The sequence below is a fragment of the Moschus berezovskii genome, chromosome 3 (assembly GCF_049115385.1).
Source record: "Moschus berezovskii isolate FMDL1 chromosome 3, NW_MosBer_1.0, whole genome shotgun sequence".
NCBI lineage: Eukaryota > Metazoa > Chordata > Mammalia > Artiodactyla > Moschidae > Moschus > Moschus berezovskii.
In genome coordinates, this window is record NC_142462.1 from 3,378,672 (window position 1) to 3,401,843 (window position 23,172).

Here is a 23,172-nt window from a genome sequence, read left to right on the forward strand (position 1 = left end):
CTCGAGAAAAACCACAAGATTCTCTCCTCAATGCGAGATGAGGAACATTTCTCCTTCAGAGTCTCAAGAGAAATCACACATTCCCACTTGAAACGCGAAAGGGTACTTGAAACACTTTCTGTGACACAAAAAGTTCCCTGACTATGCCGTCCCCACTGGAGAGGAGCACACAATTTACGGACTCAACATTTGATGAGGCCCTATTCCCATTCCACGCTTCGAGAGTAATCCCGAAGCTCTTCTTGCAAAACGAAAGGAGACATTACTTCGCTGAAGCACCACGAGTGAATTCCTGAGGTCCCCGGCACAACTTGAGAGTGTCCCCAAGATGCCTGCCACAACTTGAGAAAAACTACAAGATTCTACCTTAAGTGTGAAGTCAGGTCTCCTTTCGTTTAGTTAGGGGAACATACGGATTACTCTCGAGGCGTGGAATGGGAATAGGGCCTCATCTAAAGTTGAGTCCGTAAATAGTGTTATCCTCTCATGTGGGGACAGCTATTTCAGGGAATGTCTTCAGTGACATAAAGGGTGTCCAGCACCCGTTCGCGTTTCAACAGGGAATGTGGGATTTCTCCTGAGACTCTGCATTGGAAATTTTCCCCATCTCACCTCGAGTGCAGAATCTTGTGGTTTTTCTCTAATGGCGGCGGGAAGCTTGGTGTCCTTCTAGAGTTGTGACAGGGACCTCAAGAACTCGATCATGTAGTTTCTGGGAAGTCAGGTCTCCTTTCTTTTCGGTAGCAGAACATTGGTATTACTCTCGAGGCATGGAATGGGAATAGGGCCTCATCTATTTTGACCCATAAATTGTGTTCTCCTTTCAAGTGGGGACTGCTATGTCAGGGAATATCTTGAGTCGCATAAAGGGTGTCAAATACCCGTTCGCGTTTCAAAAGGGAATGGGATTTCTCCTGAGACTCTGCATTGGAAAATTTCCTCATCTCACCTGAGTGCAGAATCGTGTGGTTTTTCTCGAGTTGCTTTGGGAAGCTTGCGGTCCTCCTTGAGTTGCGACAGGGACCTCAGGAACTCGCTTGTGGAGTCCCAGGGAAGTCAGGTCTTCTTTCGTTTCCGTAGGGGAACATTGGGATTAAAAGCGATGTGTGGTAGGGAAATAGGGCCTCATTAATTTTGAGTGCATAAATTGTTTTGTCCTCTCAAGAGGGGACAGCTATGCCAGGGAATGTCTTGAGTCGCATAAAGGGTGTCAAGGACACGTTCGCCTTTCAAGCGGGAATGTGGGATTTCTCTTGAGACTCTGCAGGGGAGATTTTCCTCATCTCACCTTGAGTACAGAATCGTGTCGGTTTTTTTCGTGTTGTGGCGAGAAGCTTTTGGCCCTTCTCAATTTGCGACAGGGACTTCAGAAACTCGCTAGCGTCGTCCCTGGAAAGACAGGTCTACTTTCGTTTTGGTAGGGGAACATCGGGATTACTTTTGGGGGCATGGAAATTGAGTACTGTCTCATGTAAAGTTGAATACCTAAATTGTGTTCTCCTCTCAAATTGGGACAGCTATGTTAGGAAATGTCTTCAGTAGCATAAAGGTTGTCAAGTACCAGTTGGCGTTTCATGCGGGAATGTGGGGTTTCTCTGGAGACACTGCAGGGGAAATTTTCCTCAACTCACCTTGAGTGTAGATATTGTGGTTTTTTCGTGTTGCGGCGGGAAGGTTGGGTCCTTCTCGAGTTGCGACCTGGACCTCAGGAACTCGATCGTGTAGTCCCGGGGAAGTCAGGACTTCTTTCGTTTTGGTAGGGGAACATCGCGATTACGCTCGAGGCATTTAATGGGAATAGTGCCTCATCTAAAATTGATTCCATAAAATATTTTCTTCTCTCAAGTGGGGACAGCTATGTCAGGGAATGTCTTGAGTTGCAAAAAGGGTGTCAAGTACCCGTTCGCCATTCAAGTGGGAATGTGAGATTTCTCTTGAGATTCTGCAGGGGAAATTTTCCTCATCTCACATTGAGTGCAAAATCTTGTGGTTTTTCTCGAGAGGCGGCGGGAAAATTGGGGTCCTTCTCGAGTTATGACATGGACCTCAGGAACTCACTCGTGTAGTCTCAGGGAAGTCAGGTGTCCTTTCATTTTGGTAGGGGAACATCGGGATTCCTCTTGAGCAGTGGAAAGGCAATAGGGCCTCATCTAAAGTTGAGTCCATAAATTGTGTTCTCTTCTCAAGTGGGGACAGCTATGTCAGGGAATGTCTTGAGTCACATAAAGAGTGTCAAGTAACCGTTCGTGTTTCAAACCTGAATGTGGCATTTCTCTTGAGATTCTGCAGGGGAAATTTTCCTCAGCTCACATTGAATGCAGAATGTTGTGGTTTTTCTCGAGTTGCGGCGGGAAGTTTGGGGTCCTTCTCGAGTTGTTGCAGGGGCCTGAGGAACTGGCTCGGGTATTCCCTGGTATATCAGGTTCTGAGGGCACTTGACACCCTTTATGTGACTCAAAAAGTTTTATGAAATGGCTGCCTGCACGGAGAGGAGAACACAATTTACAGACTGATTCCTCGATGAGGCCCTATTCTCTCGATGACTCCAGTTAATGCAGAAACTCTCTTGCAACACGAAAGGAGACCTGACTTCCCTGAAGCAACATGAGCGAGTTCCTGTGGTCCCCAACGAAGCTTGAGAGAGACCATATGTTTAGTGCCGCAACTCGAGAAAAATCAAAAGACTCCCCATCAATGCGAGATGAGGAATATTTCTGCTGCAGAGTCTCAAGAGAAACCCCACATTCACGGTTTAAATTCGAATGGATAGTTGACACCCTTTCTGCGACACAAAAACCTCCCTGATTAAGCCGTCCCCACAGGAGAGGAGCACACAATTAATGGACTCATCTCTAGATGAGGCCCAATTCCCATTCCACGCCTCGACAGGAATCTCTAAGTTGCCTTTCCAACACGAAAGGAGACCTGACTTTCCAGGGTCCATGGGAGCGAGTTCCTGAGGTCCCCGTCCCAATTCGAGAGGGACTCCAAGGTTCCCGCCGCAACTCAAGAAAAACCACAACATTCTGCCCTCAAGGCATGATGAGGGACTTTTCTGCTGCAGAGTCTCAAGAGATATCCCACATTTCCGCTTGAAAATCGTACGGGTACTTGACACCCTTCATGCGACCCAAAACGTTCCCTGACATAGCTGTCCCCAGTACTAAGGAGCACACAATTTCCGGACTCAAACTTAGGTCATGCCCTGTTCCCATTCCACTCCTCGACAGTAATCCCGAAGGTGTCCTTGCAACAAGAAAGGAGAACTGATGTCCCTGAAGACCACGAGTGAGTTCCTGAAGTCCACATCGCAACTCGAGAGGGACCACAAGCTTCCCGCCACAACTCGAGAAAAACCAAAAGATTCAACCCTCAAGGCGAGATGAGGATCTTTTCCAATGCAGAGTCTCATTAAAATTCCACATTCCCGCTTGAAACTCTAAAGGGTACTTGACACCCTTTATGCGACTCAAAACTTCCCCAACATAACCGGCCCCACTGAGGAAGAGCACACAATTTACCTACACAACGCTAGATTCAGCCCTACTCCTCTGCTGCGCCATGGGAAGAATACCGTTGTTCCGTTCCAATGCGAAAGGAGACCCTACTTCCCAGGGACAACACCAGCAATATCCTGAGATCCCCGTCGTAACTCGAGAGAGACTACAAATTCCCCACCGCAACTGGAAAAAAACCAAAAGATTCGGCCATCAATGCGAGATGAGGAAATTTTCTGCTACAATGTCTCAAGAGAAATGCCACATTCCCGCTTGAAACTCGTAGGAGGACTTGACACCTTTTATGCGACTCAAAACTTCCATGATATAACTGGCCCCACTCAGGAAGAGCACACAATTTACCTACACAATGCTAGATTCGGCGCTATTCCTCTGCTGCGCCACGGGAAGAATACTGTGGTTCCCCTTCCAACACGAATGGAGACCAGACTTCCCTGGGACAACACGAGAGAGTTCCTGAGGTCCCCGTAGCAACTCCAGAGGAACCCGGAGCTTCCCGCCGTAACTCGAAATAAACCACAGGTTTCCCCATCAATGAGAGATAAGGAAGTGTTCTGCTGCAGAGTCTCAAGAGAAATCCCACAATGCTGCTTGAAACCCGTAGGGGTACCTGACACCCTTTATGCGACTCAAAAAGTTCCCGGACATTGCTGTCCCCACTGGAGAGGAGAACACAATATACAGACTCATTCTTAGATGAGGCCCTATTCCCATTCCATGCCTGGAGAGTAATCCCGAAGCTCTCCTAGCAACACGAAAGGAGACCTGACTTCCCTGAAGAATTATGAGCGAGTTCCTGAGGTCCCAGTCATAACTCGTGATAGACTACAAGCTTCCCACCACAACTTGAGAGAAATCACAAGATTCCCCCATTAGTGTGTCATGAGGAACTTTTCTGCTGCAGAGTCTCAAGAGAAATCCCACATTCTCGCTTGAAACTCGAACTGCTACTTGACACCCTTTCTGTGACACAAAAAGTTTCCTAATTAAGCCGATCCCAAAGGGGAATAGCACAAAATAACGAACTCATCTCTATATGAAGCCCAATTCCCATTCCACGCCTCCAGAGGAATCCTGAAATTCCTCTTCCAACACGAAAGGAGACTTGGCTTTCCTGGGGAAACACAAGCGAGTTCCTCAGTTCCCCATCACAATTCGAGAGGGACCCGAAGCTTCCCGCCACAACTCGAGGAAAACCAGAAAATTCTGCCCTCAAAGCGTGATGAGGAACATTTCCGTTGCAGATTCTCAAAAGAAATCCCACATTCCAGCTTCCAACATGACAGGTAACTTTACATCCTTTATGCGACACAAAAATTACACCGACATACCTCGCCCCAGTTGAGAGGAACACTGAGTTTCTTGCCACAACTGACAAAGTGCCCCCGTTATACAGTCTTGTTTTCCAGATGACAGTCGATTCACCTGCTTTGTCTGGAATGGAATCCGGAAGTTTCCGTCGCACCCTAGGAGGAGGCCAGGACCACCTTGAAACTAGAGACGATCCACAGGGTTTCAAAACACAATTGGAAAAGGAACCGATGTCCCCACCCACTAGAGATATTGTATGATTCCACGGCACAGATACAAATGTATCCTCGAGTATCAACTCACAAGAAGAATGGAGACCTGACTCCCCGAGAATTCTCGATACAATCTCCAGTTACAAACTCAACTCGACTGTGGTCTAACACCCCTTTTACAAATCGAGAAGAAAGTGGAGTTCCATGCCTGAACACGAGAAGAGCCCCAGGTGAATGTTGAGAGCAACTCCAAGATGCATATCCCCACTGGAGAGGAACACACAGTTGACAAAATCAACACTAGATATGGCCCTATTCATCTGCTGCGTTTGGAGAGGAATCCCGAGGTCCCCCTTCCAACATTATAGGAGACCTTCCTTCACTGGGGCAACAAGAGTGATTTCCTGAGGTCGCCGTGACAACTCGAGAAGAACCCCAAGCTTCCTGCCACAACTCGAGAAAAGCCACAAGACTCCCCCATCAATGTGAGATGAGGAAATTTTCTGCTGCAGAGTCTCAGGAGAAATCCCACATTCCCACTTGAAACTCGAATGGGTACTTGACACCGTTTAGGTGACTCAAAAAGTTCCCTGACATAGCAGTCTCCAGTGCTGTGGAGCACACAATTTACGGACTCAATGTTATATGAGGCCCTATTCCCATTCCACGCTTTGAGAGTAATCCCGAAGCTCTTCTTGCAAAAAGAAAGGAGACCTGATTTCGCTGAAGCAACAAAAGCGAATTCCTGAGGTCCCCGGCACAACTAGAGAGGGACCCCAAGTTTCCCGGCACAACTCGAGAAAAACCACAAGATTCTACCCTCAATGTGAGATGAGAAATTTTTCTGCTGCAGAGTCTCAAGAGAAATCCCACATTTCCGCTTGAAACTCTTACGGGCACTTGACACCCTTTATGTGACTCAAAACGTTCCATGATAAAGCTGCCCGCATGGAGAGGAGAACATAATTTACAGACTCATTCTTAGATGAGGCCCTATTCTCATTCCACGCCTCCAGAGTAATCCAGAAGCTCTCTTACAACACAAAAGAAGACCTGACCTCCATGAAGCAACATGAGTGAGTTCCTGAGGTCCCCAACGTAACTCGAGAGAGACCACATGCTTCCCGCTGCAAAGCGAGAAAAATCAAAAGATTCCCCATCAATGAGAGATGAGGAATATTTCTGCTGCAGAATCTCAAGAGAAACCCCACATTCACGGTTTAAATTCGAACGGATAGTTGACACCCTTTCTGCGACACAAAAGCTCCCTGATTAAGCCGTCCCCACAGGAGAGGAGCACACAATTAATGGACTCATCTCTAGATGAGGCCCAATTCCCATTCCACGCCTCGACAGGAATCTCTAAGTTGCCCTTCCAACACGAAAGGAGACCTGACTTTCCAGGGTCCATGGGAGCGAGTTCCTGAGGTCCCCGTCCCAATTCGAGAGGGACTCCAAGTTTCCCGCCACAACTCAAGAAAAACCACAACATTCTGCCCTCAAGGCATGATGAGGGACTTTTCTGCTGCAGAGTCTCAAGAGAAATCCCACATTTCCGCTTGAAACTCGTACGGGTGCTTGACACCCTTCATGCGACCCAAAACGTTCCCTGACATAGCTGTCCCCAGTACTGAGGAGCACACAATTTCCGGACTCAAACTTAGGTCATGCCCTGTTCCCATTCCACTCCTCGACAGTAATCCCGAAGCTGTCCTTGCAACACAAAAGGAGAACTGATGTCCCTGAAGACCACGAGTGAGTTCCTGAGGTCCCTGTCGAAACTCGAGTGGGACCACAGTCTTCCCGCCACAACTCGAGAGAAATCAAAAGATTCAGCCCTCAAGGCGAGATGAGGAACTTTTCCAATGCAGAGTCTCATTAAAATTCCACATTCCCGCTTGAAATTCGAAAGGGTACTTGACACCCTTTATGCGACTCAAAACTTCCCCAACATAACCGGCCCCACTGAGGAAGAGCACACAATTTACCTACACAACGCTAGATTCGGCCCTATTCCTCTGGTGCGCCACGGGAAGAATACTGTCGTTTCCGTTCCAACACGAAAGCAGGCCAGAATTCCCTGGGACAACACCGGCAATATCCTGAGATCCCCGTCACAACTCAAGAGGAACTACAAGCTACGAGCCTGAGCTGGACAAAAACCAAAAAATTTGCCCATCAATGCGAGATGAGGAAATTTTCAGCTGCAGAGTCTCAAGAGAAATCCCACATTCCCACTTGAACCTCGTTGGGGTACTTGACACCCTTTATGCGACACAAAAATTCCCTGACATAGCAGTCCCCACAGGAGAGGAGAACACAATATACAGACTCATTCTTAGATGAGGCCCTATTCCCATTCCATACCTCGAGGGTAATCCCGAAGCTTTCCTTGCAACACGAAAGGAGACCTGACTTCTAAGAAGCAAAACGAGCGAGTTCCTGAGGTCCCTGTCATAACTCGAGAGAGACTACAAGCTACTCGCTGCTATGAGTTCCCCCTCCAAGCGACGTAGGTCCTGAGGATCTAGCAAAGCTCCAAGGTAAAACCGACTATGACATCACAACAGGACAGGATACCTGACACCCATGTTGAGGCAATAGACAAAGCCCTAATGAACGGCCTGATCACGACACGAGGACAGATTCCTCTTTTATAACTCGAAAGGAAAGCAGAATTCCATGCCTCAAATCGAAACGAAACCTGACCCCCCAGTAAAACCTTCATAGCAACTCCCAGATCCCTGTCGCCACTGGAGAGGAACACACAGTTGACAGACTCAACGCTAGATGCGGCCCTATTCCTCTGCTGTGCCTAGAGAGGAATCCCGAGGTTTCCCTTCCAACATGATAGGAGACCTGATTTCCATGGGACAACACGAGAGAGTTCCTGAGGTCCCTGTCACAACTCGAGAAGAACCCCAAGCTTCCAGCCGCAACTCGAGAAAAACCACAAGATTATCCCTTCAATGCCAGATGAGGAAATTTTTCATTGCAGAGTCTCAAGAGAAATCCCACATTCCCGCCTGAAATTCGAATGGGTACTTGACACCCTTTATGCGACTCAAAAACTACCCGACATAGCTGTCCCCACTGGAGAGGAGCACACGTTTTTCCGACTCAACAGCAGAGGAGGCCCTATTCCCATTCCACGTCTCAAGAGTAATCCCGAAGTACCCCTTCCAAGATGACAGGAGACCTGAATTCCCTGAAGCAACATGAGCGATTACCTAGGTTCCCTTCGCAACTGGAGAGAGATACCAAGCTTCCCTCCGCAACTCGAGAGAAACAACAAGATTTTGCCCTAAAGGCGAGATAAGGAGCATTTCCGTTGCAGATTCTCAAGGGCAGTCCCACGTTCCCGTTGGAAACTCCAGAGGGTTCTTAACATCCTTTATGTGACTGAAAAATTACACTGACCTACCCCATCCAAATCAAGAAGAACACCGAGTTTCCTGCCACAACTGACAAAGTGCCCTGTTTCCAGTTCTCTTTTCCAGATGACAGTCGATCCCACTGCTATGTCTGGAATGGAATCCGGACATTCCCGTGGCACAGTACAAGGAGGCCAGTACCACCTTGAAACTCGGGAGTATCCACAGGGTTTCAAAACACAATTGGAAAAGGTACCAGTATCCCCACCCACTCGAGATATTGTCTGATTCCACTGAACAGATTCAAATGTATCCTCGAGGATCAACTCACAAGACAAGTGGAGACCTGACTCCCCGAGCATTCTCAATACAATCTCCAGATACAAATTCAACTCGACTGTGGCCTAACACCCCTTTTACAAATCGAGAAGGAAGCGGAGTTCCAAGTCTGAAAACGAGAGGAAGCCTGACTCCCCAGGTGAAATTTGAGAGCAATCCTAAGAACTCTGTTGCTACTGGAGAGGAATGCTGAGTTAAACCGACGCGAATCTAGATGCAGACCTCTTTCTTTGCAGCAACGCCAAAGAATCCTAAGTTTCCTCTTGCAATGGAAAGGAGTTCTGACTTCCCAGAGACAACACGGGAGGCTCCCTGGTATTCCTGTCGTTACTCGAGTGGATCACCAAACTTCCCATAGCAACTCGAGCAAAACCTCGAGATTCCTCTTTCAAAGCAAGATGAGGTAATCTTTTTTTCCTGAAACACATAGACAGAAGTCCTGAGTTCCTTTTCCAAATTCGAAATGAGGCTTGACTTCCTTGATGCAACTTAAGGGTCGCCCAGAATTACCCATCCCGATGAGAGAAGAAAACTGAATTTCCCCACCACAATTTAAGAGAAGGCCTCTGATCACACCTCAGCTGAAGATAATGGGACATTTCACTTTCAAATGAAGAGGAATCCCAACTTCCACTCACACCACTTCATGAGTCCTGTCACATCTATTGACACTCGAGGGCAACCCAATAGATACTGCAGCAAGGTCAAAGGACTCCGAGTTCACACTCAACTAGAGATGAGTCATGTTGTGTTTGCAGCAGCTCCAGTGGAACACGGAGTATCAACTCCTAACGTGATCGGAGGCATTAATCCCCCGCTGAGCCTCTCGAAAAATCCCAAATTTCCCGCTCAAACAGATAGCGGGCCTGATAATCCTTTTAAAACTTGGGGGGAAATCTTAGTTCCCTCCTCAACGAAGACTAGGCCTGACTGCCCAGGGGAACTTTCATAGCAACCCCAAGATCCCTGTGGCCACTGGAGAGGAAAACTGAGTTTACCCTCTCAAGTCTAAATGTGGCCCTCATGCCCTGCAACGAATCGAAAGGAATCACGATGTTCCACTTACAATACGACAGGAGACCTGGCTTCCATGAGGCAAAACTAGCGAGTCCCAGTGGTTCCCGTCGTAACTCGAGAAGACCTCCAAGCTTCAAGCCGCAATTCGAGAAAAACAATGAAATTCTGCACTCCACGTACAAGTCGCCCCTATCCGCTAATTAAACTTTCTGGATGTTCCAGGCGAACAATAGCCAATCAGACTTTCTCTGTTTCCAGTGAAAAGGGACTCGGGTGCAGCCTCCCTTTCAGCACCGATACCCAGGTCAGGTTGACAGGGTTCTGACCTTCCATCTGTGAGCCGCAGGCCACAGGTATCCTCGTTTGGCCTTGGCTGTGTGAGCAGCTGAAGGGAGTTTAGCCTTGGCAGGCGCTCAGCAGGCCTGTGGCTTCGGACCGCCAGAGTTGAGCATCTCAGCAGACAGAAACAACCATGCCAGAAGTGGAGTGGGATCCACCCTGAGGGTGGGCACTGATCGCCAAGAGATGCTCCTGTGGGACTTTGCTGGGTCCTGCACACTCTTCTCCCAGAGAGCGAGAGAGATGTCTATAGGCTCTGCTAGGCCCTCGGCTCCCTCTTGTGGTCCCGAAGGCTGGTTGTCACCATCTGGAGCACCTAGCTCTGAGATGATGACCACTGCCACCTTCCCTGTGTTTCCCTTTGCCTGCGTGTCCATGCGAAGTGTCTGGCAATATCTGACCTACACGAGACATGTGCATTTCCTCTCATTGGACCTGCATATGTTTCTTCTCTTTCCTTCCCGATCACTGATTTTCTCGAGGATATGGGGGCCAAAAGGATGGTGGGTCTTTCTCTGGCTTTGTGCTCTGAGGAACACTTCTCCCTTTGTTGGTGTGGGTTTATCTTTCCATTTCTCCTGCCTGGTTTATTGTTGTGAGTTTGTTTGTTCTGGCAGAAGAACTCAGCATTTCCCTTGTTCCTGAGGAGTCCCAATTACCACAACACTGCCTACCTGGAGATTTTGAGTACATTTGCCAAGAGGCTTCGTTTGGCAGGTGACATCTTGAAAGGACCTACACTGTCCTTTCAGATACCCAAAGGCTACTTCAAATGACATAGAAACCAGTATTCTAAAGTTTGGTCTTCCAATATGTGGGGAGTCAGAAACTCCCCTGGAGAAGGGAAAAGCTACCCACTCCAGGATTCTGCTCTAGAGAATTCCACGGACTGTAGAATTCATGGGGATGCCAAGATTCTAACAATACTGAGAGACTGCAACTTTTAACTTCAGTCAGAGGAAAATCCAGTTTCCTTTCATTTCAGTGATTGGCATTGATTGTGGCCTCAAAAGGATGGGAAGAAATGCAGAGAAAAGTAGACTTCTCAGGTGGGGGAGAGAGGAGCGGGGAGTGCTAGTCATGAATCTAGGCTTTGCTGGGAAGTGGGGGGAATAGAATGAGGGTGTCTGAATGTAGACAGTGGTGATGCTTTCAGGGCATTGTGAAGGCCTCCATATTCCCAGAGGGCTTCAAGGGAGGAAAATTTATTGATACACACTTATGAGCAAAATATACATAAAGCCACAAAAAACATAAAAGATGAGAAGAAAGATGCCTAGGAGCCTGATGAAAATCAGCTCAGGGGAAGGGAATTCAGTCTCCCCTGGGTGGGGAGAGAGTGGACGGCGTCCACGGGGAACACAAAGGGATGGAGGCTGCAGAGCCAACTGCACCCTTGGACCAGGTATTTGCCAAAAGGGCTCTGAGTCTATGTCCAGAACTGGGGCCTGTTCTCCCTGCAGGGGAGGGACAGAAATGGTGTGCGTCTGAGTCCTTGGCAGGAGCCAGGGCAGGCTGCCCCTGCCGAGGTGGTCACTCAGGCCCTGACTAGGGTTCTGCCGCCAAAGCCCAAGCAGGTGCAAGTGCACGTGGAGGTGGAGGTTCTGGAAGGTGGGGTAGGACATCAGGGCCTGGGGCTGGGGGTCCTGCAGGCACAGAGATCCAATGTGCTGAGGGTGCTAGCCAGTACACGGCTTGCCCCGTGTCTTTGGGTGGGGACATCTCAGGTCTCGATCTCCCCTCATTGGATCCCTGGGTCCTGCACCTGGAGCTCCCACCTCTGTAGGGACAGGTCTTGTTCGTGGAGGCTGGATGAGTTTGACGGCCAGAGCTAGAGCTTGGGGAAAAGAAGAGTTTGCCACAGGCCAGCCTTGACATGTGCCTAAGTGGGCATGAAAGCTTCCTAGAGATGCGCTAAGAAGTCCCAGCATTGGTGTCTTCTCTGCAGTCTCCAAGATGGGTGGTTTGAGTCCAGCCTTTGGTCCAGGCCCAGCCTCAGCTCTTGAGGACTCATCCCTGTGTGGCTCAGCACCGCCTCCCCACACTCACATGCAGCATCCCCAGCCGCCTCACCTCTGTGCTCTGCTGTGTTGGGTTCCAGGTCCTTCTGCTGTCTCCGAGGCAGGGCTTCTCAGCGCTCTGCTTTAGAGCTGGCTGTGCTGAGCTCAGTGGCAGCCTGAGACTGGGTACCCGGGTATGTGCTGGGTGGTGTCTGAGCAGCAGGCCTTGTCCGCTTCCTCTTCATTGACAGTTTGCCTGAGCCCTCCGTGGTCACGCTCACCTGGAGCCTGCACTGGGCCTCCAGGGCAGGGGGTGGTGCTCTGAAACCTCCCTCATGGAGGTTGATGGGGTGTACACCTCCGGGGCCACCTCGGATGGGACGCTATGCAATGATAGTGACCACCAGCCAGCCCTGCTTCAATATTTCTGAGCTGAGCCTGGACAAGATGTCTAAAGTTTCTGCCCGTCTGCCTTTCTGCTCCCAAATAGAACAGATACGGGTGTCTGCTCAGTACCCACCGGGTAGGACGGAGACCCCCCATGAGGGTGTGAGGTCAGCCTGGGCACACGGCTCAGCCCGGACGCTCCCCATGCCACCCAGCATGCTCTCCCCTGGGGTGTGGACACAAGCGACCCACGGGCTCCTGACCCATATGCGGCTGGGCTTGCCTGAGGCAGACACACCTCAAGAAACCCCAATCCACACACAAGGAAAGGCCTCAGGCTTCCCCTTATGGGACGGGAGATGTGGCCTGACCTGGCCTGGGTCTCCCCTGTTACCTTTCGGTTCCTTCGGGCAAAGGATCAGAGGCCTCTCTGGGGGCCCTGAGCCAGCATCGACCGCGTTCCCACACACTCTGCCTGTGAGCTTGCTGAGGCCCTGGCCTCTGGACAGGGGCAAACAGCAGAACATCTTGAAAGCAAGCGATCTGGCTGGGGGCTCCTCTCTGCTGGGGAGGCCTGGAAACCTGGGTTTCGGGTTCTGTTGGGTTGTGTTTCCAGGAAGTGATATCATTTCCTGCTTTCGTGGCCAAGGTCCATTCCACAAAGTTCCCCAAGGGAACCTCTGTGGTTCTGGTTGTTCCCCCATGCCCTCAGGACAAGTGCAGGCAAATTGACACCCACACAGCACAACCCACAGCCTTGAGGAGCCCAGGATGCAGCCAGGGCCTGAGCTCTGAGGACACAGCTGCTTTCAGCCCAGGCTCCTTCTTCTCAGAAGTGATGTGGCCCTGGGCAAGCCATGTGCGCCACAGGGTTTCCACAGTCTCTCCATCTGCAGAGTGGGGATCACTTTCCCATTTCCTGCCTAGGTCTGTCAACCTACGAACAGCTCCAGTGCCTGTTCAAACTTTGGGCTGCTCTCACATGGAGCTAGGACACTGAGACTTCCCAAAGGACGGATTCCACACAGGGCTGACCTAGCACAGAATGGGGCAGAATCAGGCCTAGATGGGCTCTGGGACCTTCGAAGATGAAGTCCACTTCCTGCCTATTTCTTGACCCCAGCATTGGGAGGACCGGATGGTAACATTCAGACATCGCCGCCTCTGATATCAACATTCCTCGTCCTACTCAAATGTTGAACTCTGGCTCGAGGGGTGGTGGAGCCTGCCCCAACAGTGGCTCCCCGCATACTTGTTTTTGAGTCTCATCATCTTGGGTCATTTTCCCCCTTTCAGGGGGAATTGGCACTGTAACTTTCCCCAAACTCAAGTGAGATTCATGCAAATACTGTGAAATCGATTCATTTACTCTCTCCATTGTTCAGTCTCTCTCCCTCGTTCCCTCTCTTTCTTGACCTTTCCAAATTCAGTCTGTCTCTTCCTCTCTGTGTTTCTCCTCTGGATGCTTGCATGCTTGAGAAATGCATGTACACATGTATATTGTTGACCTTCAGTTCAGTTCAGTCCAGTTCAGTCGCTTAGTCGTGTCCGACTCTTAGCAACCCCATGAACAACAGCACGCCAGGCCTCCCTGTCCATCACCAACTCACGGAGTTCACTCAAACTCATGTCCATCGAGTCGGTAATGCCATCCAGCCACCTCATTCTCTGTCGTCCCCGTCTCCTCCTACCCCCAATCGCTCCCAACATCAGAGTCTTTTCCAGTGAGTCAACTCGTCACATGAGGTGGTCAAAGTGTTGGAGTTTCAGCTTTAGCATAAGTCCTTCCAATGAACACCCATGATTGATCTCCTCTAGAATGGACTGGTTGGATCTCCCTGCAGTCCAAGGGACTCTCAAGAGTCTTCTCCAGCACCACAGTTCAAAAGCATCAATTCTTCGGTGATCAGCTTTCTTCACAGTCCAACTCTCACATCCATACATGACCACGGGAAAAACCATAGTCTTGACTAGACGGACCTTGGTTGGCAAAGTAATGTCTCTGCTTTGTAATGTGCTATCTAGGCTGGTCATAACTTTCCTTCCAAGGAGTAAGTGTCTTTTAATTTCATGGCTGCAATCAGCATCCGCAGTGATTTTGGAGCCCCAAAAAATAAAGTCTGACACTGTTTCGACTGTTTCTCCAGCTATTTCCCAAGAAGTGATGGGACCAGATGCCATGATCTTCGTTTTCTGGATGTTAAGCTTCAAGACAACCTTTTCACTCTCCTCTTTCACTTTCATCAATAGGCCTTTGAGTTCCTCTTCACTTTCTGCCATAAGGGTGGTGTCATCTGCATATCTGAGGTTATTGATATTTCTCCCAGCAATCTTGATTCCAGCTTGTGCTTCTTCCAGCCCAGCGTTCCTCATGATGTACTCTGCATAGAAGTTAAATAAGCAGGGTGACAATATACAACATTGACGTACTCCTTTTCCTATTTGGAACCAGTCTGTTTTTCCATGTCCAGTTCTATCTGTTGCTTCCTGACCTGCATAAAGTTTTCTCCAGAGGCAGGTCAGGTGGTCTGGGATTCCCATCTCTTTCAGAATCTTCCACAGTTTATTGTGATCCACACAGTCAAAGGCCTTGGCATAGTCAATGAAGCACAAATAGATGTTTTCCTGGAACTCTCTTGCTTTCTCCATAATCCAGCGGATGTTGGCAATTTGATCTCTGGTGCCTCTGCCTTTTCTAAAACCTGCTTGAACATCTGGAAGTTCTTGATTCACATATTGCTGAAGCCTAGCTTGGAGAATTTTGAGCATAACTTTATTAGTGTGTGAGATGAGTGCAATTGTGCTGTAGTTTGAGCATTCTTTGGCATTGCCTTTCTCTGTGATTGGAATGAAGACTGATCTTTTCCAGTCCTGTGGCCATTGCTGAGTTTTCCAAATTTGCTGGCATATTGAGTGCAGCACTTTCACAGCATCATCTTTTAGGATTTGAAATAGCTCAATTGGAATTCCATCACCTCCACTAGCTTTGTTTGTAGTGATGCTCTCTAAGGCCCACTTGACTTCACTTTCCAAGATGTCTGGCTCCAGGTGAGTGATCACGCCATTGTGATTACTTCCGTCTTGAAGATCTTTTTTGTACAGTTCTTCTGTGTATTCTTGCCACCTCTTCTTAATATCTTCTGCTTCTGTTAGGTCCATAACATTTCTGTACTTTATCGAGCCCATCTTTGCATGAAATGTTCCCTTTATATCTCTAATTTTTTTGAAAAGATCTCTTGTTTTTCCTATTCTGTTGTTTTCCTCTATTTCTTTGCATTGATCGCTGGGTAACTGTTGACCTAGGTTGAGGCTTTAGGGTTTCATTTCAAGTGAGGCAAAGGTTTCGGGTGGGAGCTCGTGTTAGGGGAAAGGATATGTCTGGGGTTTGTTCTGGGAGACTTAGTGGTGTGAGTTCTCAGTCTCTTTTATGTAGGAACCCCTTCTCCGATATTCTGCTTGCAATTATTCTTTTGTGTTCAGATTGTTACCATTTTGATAAGTGAATGCTTAGCTTTTCTGATGCAAAGCTGTTCAGTGGATGGAAGCAAGTTGGTGTCTTTTGGTTTCCTGTTTCCTTGACTTGAAGAGACCCAATTTTCTTCCCCCTCCCACACACGTGTTGAGAAGTCCCTGACATTAAGGAGCCAATGGCCCTTGTTTCTTTCCAGGAGTTTCATCACTTCAGGTTTGTATTGACGTGTTTCCATAAATCTGAAATGTTATGAGAACAATAGCTAATGTGATTGTTCAGATGGAACTATCTCCAATTCCCACGGCCTTTCATTGCAGAGGCTCTAGTTCCCATTCATATCGCCTCCCTTCCTTTGGCATTGAGGAATTGACCGTTGATGCTTGGGTTTATTTCTGGACCCTCAGTTCCATTCCATGTATCTGGTTCTGCGTCTTTGATTTCTTCCCAGTACCATGCTGTCCTGATGATCCTAGTGTGATACTCTGATTGGCTATCAGGCAGCCTGCTATGTCCATTTCAGGGCTTTGTGGCAGATTGCATTGACTATTTTGACTCCTTTGTTTTTCCATAGATATTCTGGAATTCTTTGGTTATAATGACCTGAGAACACCTGTTGGTATTTTGAGAGGAATAGTGTGGAAACTCTGGATTGCCCCACGGTGGGGATTGGGGGGAGGGGGAAGTGATATCATCTTACCAGGAGGAATTCCTCTGATCCGTGAGCACAGCTTATTTTCCATTGGATTGTTGGGCTTCACCTTCTTTCATCCATCTCTTGCTGTTCTCTGAGAAGGGCTTCCCTCCTGGGTTAGATGGACTCCTAGCTATTGCCTTTCAGGGAATGTCACTGTCGGTGGGGTTGATAATTGCCTTCTTCTAAGCGTTTGCTGGAAGTGTTAGAAATGCCAAGGATTTTTCTTCCCCTTTCTCACTGTCCATCTCTCTGTGCCTCCAGGTAGAACAGGCCTATTCCAGGGTACCACGGGGCTCGGGGAATGCAGCTAGACCGTATTTCTCAGGCCTCAGTGCTGGGCATCATCCGGTGTACTCTCCCTGTCCCTTCCTTCTCCTGGTGTCTCCTTCAGGCCCATTTGTGTTCATGTCATTTGTGTATTAAGAGCCAAATCCTGCCTAAGCTCTGTGTATGCAAACAGTTGTCTCCCAGCTTGGGATGTGTCATTTGCGCTTTTCAGACGGTTTTTCCCAGAGTGCAAATCTTGGATTTGACAAAGTTCACTGTGTTCCCTTGTTACTCTTTGTGTAGTGCCTTTCTGTATTGTGTGTGAAGACACAGAACTCATGCTAATCTCTGCTCCATTTCCTTCTGGATTTGTGAACCGTTTTGCATGGAACATATGTCTAGGAATCATTTCAAGTGCATTTGTTGAGAGGTGTCAAGTTTCCATGGACATGCATGTCATCCTCTCTGGTTTCCAAATGTGTTGCTCCTAAACTCTTTTGGACATCTTCTCGGAAAGACGGGTGTTTTTCAGCTTGCATTTCCACAGAAGAATGAATTCAGCAGTTCTAGCTCAGGGACGCTGTGTCCAGTGAAAAGGGAGTTGGGTGCGGCCTCCCTTTCAGCACCAATCCCAAGTTCAGGTTGACAGGGCTCTGAACTTCCATCTGTGATCCAGATTCCACAGGCATCCTTGTGTGCCCTTGGCTGTGTGAGCAGCTGAAGGGAGTTTCGTCTTCGAAGTCGCCCAGCAGGCCTGCAGCTTCAGACCGCCAGAGGTGAGCATCTCAGAGGACAGTAGCCACCGTGCCAGAAGTGGAGTGGGATCCACCCTGAGGTTGGGCACTGATCGTCAAGTGATGTTCCACTGGGACTATGATGGGTCCGCCACACTCTTCTCCCACATAGCGAGAGAGATGTCTATGGGATCTGCTAGGCCCTCCACTCCCTCTTGTGGTCCTGAAGGCTGGTTGTCACCATCCTGAGCACATAACTCTTAGATGATGGCCACCTCCACCTACAATGTATGTCCCTTTTCCCACGTGTCCATGCAAAGTGTCAGGCCATCTCTGAGCTACACTAGCCATGTGCTTTGCCTGTCATTGGACCTGCACATGTTTCTTCTGTTTCCTTCCTGATAAGTGATTTTCTCGAGCATGTGGGTGCCACAAGGATGGTTTGTCTTTCTCTGGCCTTGTGTTCTGAGGAACACTTCTCCCTTTGCTGGTGTGGGTTTATCTTTCCATTTCTCCTGCATGGTTTATTGTTGTGAGTTTGTTTGTATCGGCGGAAGAACTCAGCCTTTCACTTGTGCCTGATGCGTCCCACTTACAACAGGACGACCTACCTGGAGATTCTGAGCACATTTGCCATGATGACTTCATTTGGCAGATGATATCTTGAAAGGATCTACACAGTCCATTCAGATATCCAAAGCCTCCTTCAAATGACACAGAAACCAGAATTCTCCAGTTTGGTCTTCGAATATGTGGGGAGTGAGAACAATCCCCTGGAGAATGGAAAAGCTACCAAATCCAGGATTCTGACCTGGGGAATTCCATGGACTGTAGAATTCATGGGGATGCCAAGACTCTAACAATACTGAGAGACTATAACTTTCACCTTCAGTCAGACCAAAATCCAGTTTCCTCTCATTTTAGTGATTGGCATTGATTGGGGACCCCGAAACGATGGGAAGAAATGTAGAGAGAAGTAGACTCAATGTTTTCAGGTGGGGGAGAGAGAAACGGGGAGTGCTTGCCATGAATCCAGGCTTTGTTGGGAAGTGGAAGGGGGATAGTATGAGTGTTTCAGAATGTAGACAGTGGTGATGCTTACACAGCATTGTGAAGGCCTCCATCTTCCCAAATGTCATCAAAGAAGGAAAATTTATTGGCACACACTTGTGAGCAAAATATACAGAAAGCCATAAAAGACATAAAAGATGAGAAGAAAGATGCCTAGAAGCCTGATGAAAATCAGCTCAGGGGAAGGGAAGTCAATCTCCCCTGGGTGGGGAGGGAGTGGACGGCGTCCATGGGGAACACACAGGGATGGAGGCTACAGAACCAACTGCGCCCCTGGACGACAAGTTTGCTGAAAGGGCTCTGGAAGTCTGTCCAGAGCAGGGACCTGTTCTCCCTGCAGGGGTGGGAGTTATGGTGGGCGTCAGAGTCTTTGGCAGCAGCCAGGGCAGGCTGCCCTTGTGCAGGTGGTCACTCAGCCCCTGACTCGGGTTCTGCCCCCAAAGCCCAAGCAGGTGCATATACACGTGAATGTGGAGGTTCTGGAAGGCATGGTGAGACATCGGGGCCTGGGGCTGGGAGTCGTGCAGGTACAGAGTTCCGATGTGCTCAAGGGACTGTCAAGTACCCGGTTCGCCTTGTAGCTTTGGGAGGGTTGTCTTAGGTCTCGATCTCCCCTCATTGGATCCCTGCGTGCTGCACCTGGAGCTCCCACCTCTGTAGGGACGGGTCTTGTACGTGGAGGCTGGCTGAGTTTCATGGCCAGAGCTAGAGCTGGGAGAGAAGAAGAGTTTGCCAAATGCCAGCCTTGCCATGAGCCTAAGGGGACATGAAGGCTTCCGTGAGATTCGCTAAGAAGTCCCTGCTTCGGAGTCTTCTCTGAAGTCTCCAAGATGGGTGGTGTTAGGCCAGCCTTTGGTCCAGGCCCAGCCCCACTCTGGGGGACTCCTCCCTGTGTGGCTAAGCACCGCCTCCCCACACTCACATGCAGCAGCCCCAGGAGCCTCAACTCTGTGCTCTGCACTGCTGGGCTCCAGGCTCTCCTGCTGCCTCCAAGGAAGGGCCTCTCGGAGCTCTGGGTCAGAGCCGGGTGTGCTGAGCTCCGTGGCAGCCTGAGACTGGGCCCCGGAGTGTGTGCTTGGTGGTGTCTGTGTAGCAGGCCTTTCCTGCTTCCTCTTTTTCGCCAGTTTGGCTGAGCCATCCATGGCCACGCTCACCTGGAGCCTGTACTGGGCTTCCTGGGCAAGGGGCTGGTGCTCTGAACCCTCCCTCAGGGTGGTGGTAGGGGTGTTCCCCTCAGGGGCCACTTCGGGTGGGACGCTCTACAATGACAGTGACCATCAGCAGCACTCCTTCGATATTTCTGAGCTGTGCCTGGCCAGGATGGCTGCTGCCTCTGCCCATCTGCCCTTCTGCTCCCAGAAAGCGCAGAGACGAGTGTCTGCTCAGATACGCAATTGGGAGGACAGAGATACCCCTGAGGGAGTGAGGTCAGCCTGGGCAGCCAGCTCTGCCCGGATGCTTCCCATGCCACCAGCCTGCTCTCCCCTGTGGTGTGGACAAAAGCGACCCACGAGCTCCTGACCAATATGTGGCTGGGCTTGCTTAAGGCAGACACACCCCGAGAAACCCCCATCAACACAGGCAAAGGACTCAGGCTTCCCCATGTGGGACGGGAGAGGTGGCCGGACCCGGCCTGGGCCTCCCTGTTACCTTTCTGTTCCTTAGGGCAAAGGGCCAGAGGCCTCTCCGGGGTCCCTGAGCCAGCGTCATCCACGTTCCCACATTCTCTGCCTGTGAGTTCGCCTGAGGCCCCGGCCTCTGGGCAGGGGCAAACAACAGAACATCTTGAAAGCAAGTGATCTGGCTGGGGACTCCTCTCCACTGAGGAGGCCTGGATACCAGGGTTGCCGGTTCTGTTGGGTTCTGTTGCCAGGAAGTGACATCATATCCTGGTTCATGGCCGAGGTCACTTCCTCAAAGCTCCCAAAGCGAACCTCTGGCTTTCTGGCTGTTTCCCCGTGCCCTTAGGCCATGTGCAGGCACAGTGACACACACAGCCCACCCCACAGCATTGGGGAGACCTGGGTGCAGCCAGGGCCTGAGCTCTGAGGACACAGCTGCTTTCAGCCCAGCCTCCTTCTCAGAAGTGAAGTGGCCCTGGGCAAGACATGTGCCATGCAGGTTTTCCCCACTCTCTCCATCGGCTGAGTGGGGGCCACTCTCCCATTTCCTGCCTAGGTCTGTCAGCCTACCAACAGCTCCAGTGCCTGTTCAAACATTGGGCCGCTATCACATGGAGCTTGGACACTGAGACTTCCCAAAGGATGGATTCCACACAGGGCTGACCTAGCACAGAATGGGGCAGAATCAGGCCTGGATGGGCTTTGGGACCTGGGAAAAGGCAGTCCCCTTTCTGCCTATTTCTTGACCCCTGCATTTGGAGGACCAGAAAGTCATATTCAGACATCACCCCCTCTGATATCAACCTTCCCCATCCTCCTCAATTGCCCCACTCGGCCTCGAAGGCTGGGGGAGTCTGCCCCAACAGTGGCTCCCCGCATCCTTGTCCTTGAGTCTCATCATCTTGAGTCATTTTCCCCCTTGGGGGAAAAGCACAGTCATTGTTTCCAACCACAAGAGAGATTCATGCAAATTCTATGAAATCGAATCATTTCCTCTCTCCATTGTTCAGTCTCTCTCCCTCGTTCGCTCTCTTTCTTGACCTTTCCAAATTCAGTCTGTCTCTTCCTCTCTGTGTCTCTCCTCTGGATGCTCACAAGCATGTGAATGCATGGACGCATGTATGTTGTTGAACTTGTTTGAGGCTTTAGGGTTTCGTGTCGAGTGAGTTAAAGGTTTGTCGTTGGATGTGGTGTTAGGGGAAGGAGTAGGTCTGGGGTTTGTTCTGGGAGACGCGTAGGAACCCCTTCTCCGATATTCTGCTTGCTAATATTTTTTTTTTTGTTCAGTTTGTTACCATTTTGATTTGTGAATGCTCAGCTTTTCTGATGCAAATCTGTTCAAGTGGATGGAAGCCCGTGTGTGTCCTTTGGTTTACTGTTTCCTTGACTTGAAGGGACCCAGTTTTCTTCCCCCCACACACACACATGTTGAGAAGTCCATGACATGAAGGAGCCTATGGCCCGTGCTTATTTCCAGGAGTTTCACCACTTCAGGCTTTGAGTTGATGTGTTTCACGGAATCTGACGTGTTCTGAGACCAAAAGCCAATGTGATTGTTCAGATGGAATCATCTCCAATTCCCACGACCTTTCATTGCAGAGGCTCTTGTTCTCATTCGTATCACCTCCCCTCCTTTGGCGTCGAGGAATTGACCGTAGAAGCTTGGGTTTATGTCTGGACCCTCAATTCCATTCCATGGATCTGGTTCTGCGTGTTTGATTTCTTCCCAGTACCATGCTGTCCTGATGATCCTTGTGTGATAGTCTAACTGGCTATCAAGCAGCCTGCTATGTCCATTTTAGTGCTTTGTGGCAGATTGCATTGACTCTTTTGACTCCTTTGTGATTCCATAGACATTTTGGAATTCATTGGTTATAATGCCCTGAGAACAGCCGTTGGTTTTTTTTTTTTTTAATTTTTATTGGAGGCTAATTATTTTACAATATTATATTGGTTGGTTTTGCCATACATTGACATGAATCCGCCTCGGGTGTACATGAGGTCCCTCTCCCGAACCCCCCTCCCACCTCCCTCCTTCCTTTATTTTCCCTCTGGGTCATACCAGCCCTGAACATCCTGTAACATGCCTCGACCCTGAACTGGAGATTCGTTTCACATATGATAATATACATGTTTCAATGCCATTCTCCCTAACCATCCCATCCTCACCCTCTCCCACAGAATCCCTACGACTGTTTTATACATCTGTTTCTCTTTTGCTGTCTCGTATACGGGGTTATCATTTGCATCTTTCTAAATTCCATATATATGCGTTAGTATATTGTATTGGTGTTTTCCTTTCTGGCTTGCTTCACTCTGTATAATAGGCTCCAATTTCATCCACCTCATTAGAACTGATTCAAATGCATTCTTTTTAACGGCTGAGTAATACTCCATTGTGTATATGTACCAAAGCTTTATTATCCATTCGTCTGCAGATGGACATGTAGATTGCTTCCATGTCCTGGCTATTGTAAACAGTGCTGCGATGAACATTGGAGTACATGTGTCTCTTTCAATTCTGGTTTCCTCGGTGTGTATGCCCAGGAGTGTGATTGCTGGATCATACGGCATTTCTATTTCCAGTTTTTTGAGGAATCTCCACCCTGTTCTCCATACTGGCTGTACTAGTTTGCATTCCCAACAACAGTGTAAGAAGGTTCCCTTTTTTCCACAACCTCTCTAGCATTTATTGCATGTAGACTTTTGGATAGCAGCCATTGTGACTGGTGTGAAATGGTATCTCCTTGTGGTTTTGATTTGCATTTCTCTGATTATGAGAGATGTTGAGCATTTTTACATGTGTTTGTTAGCC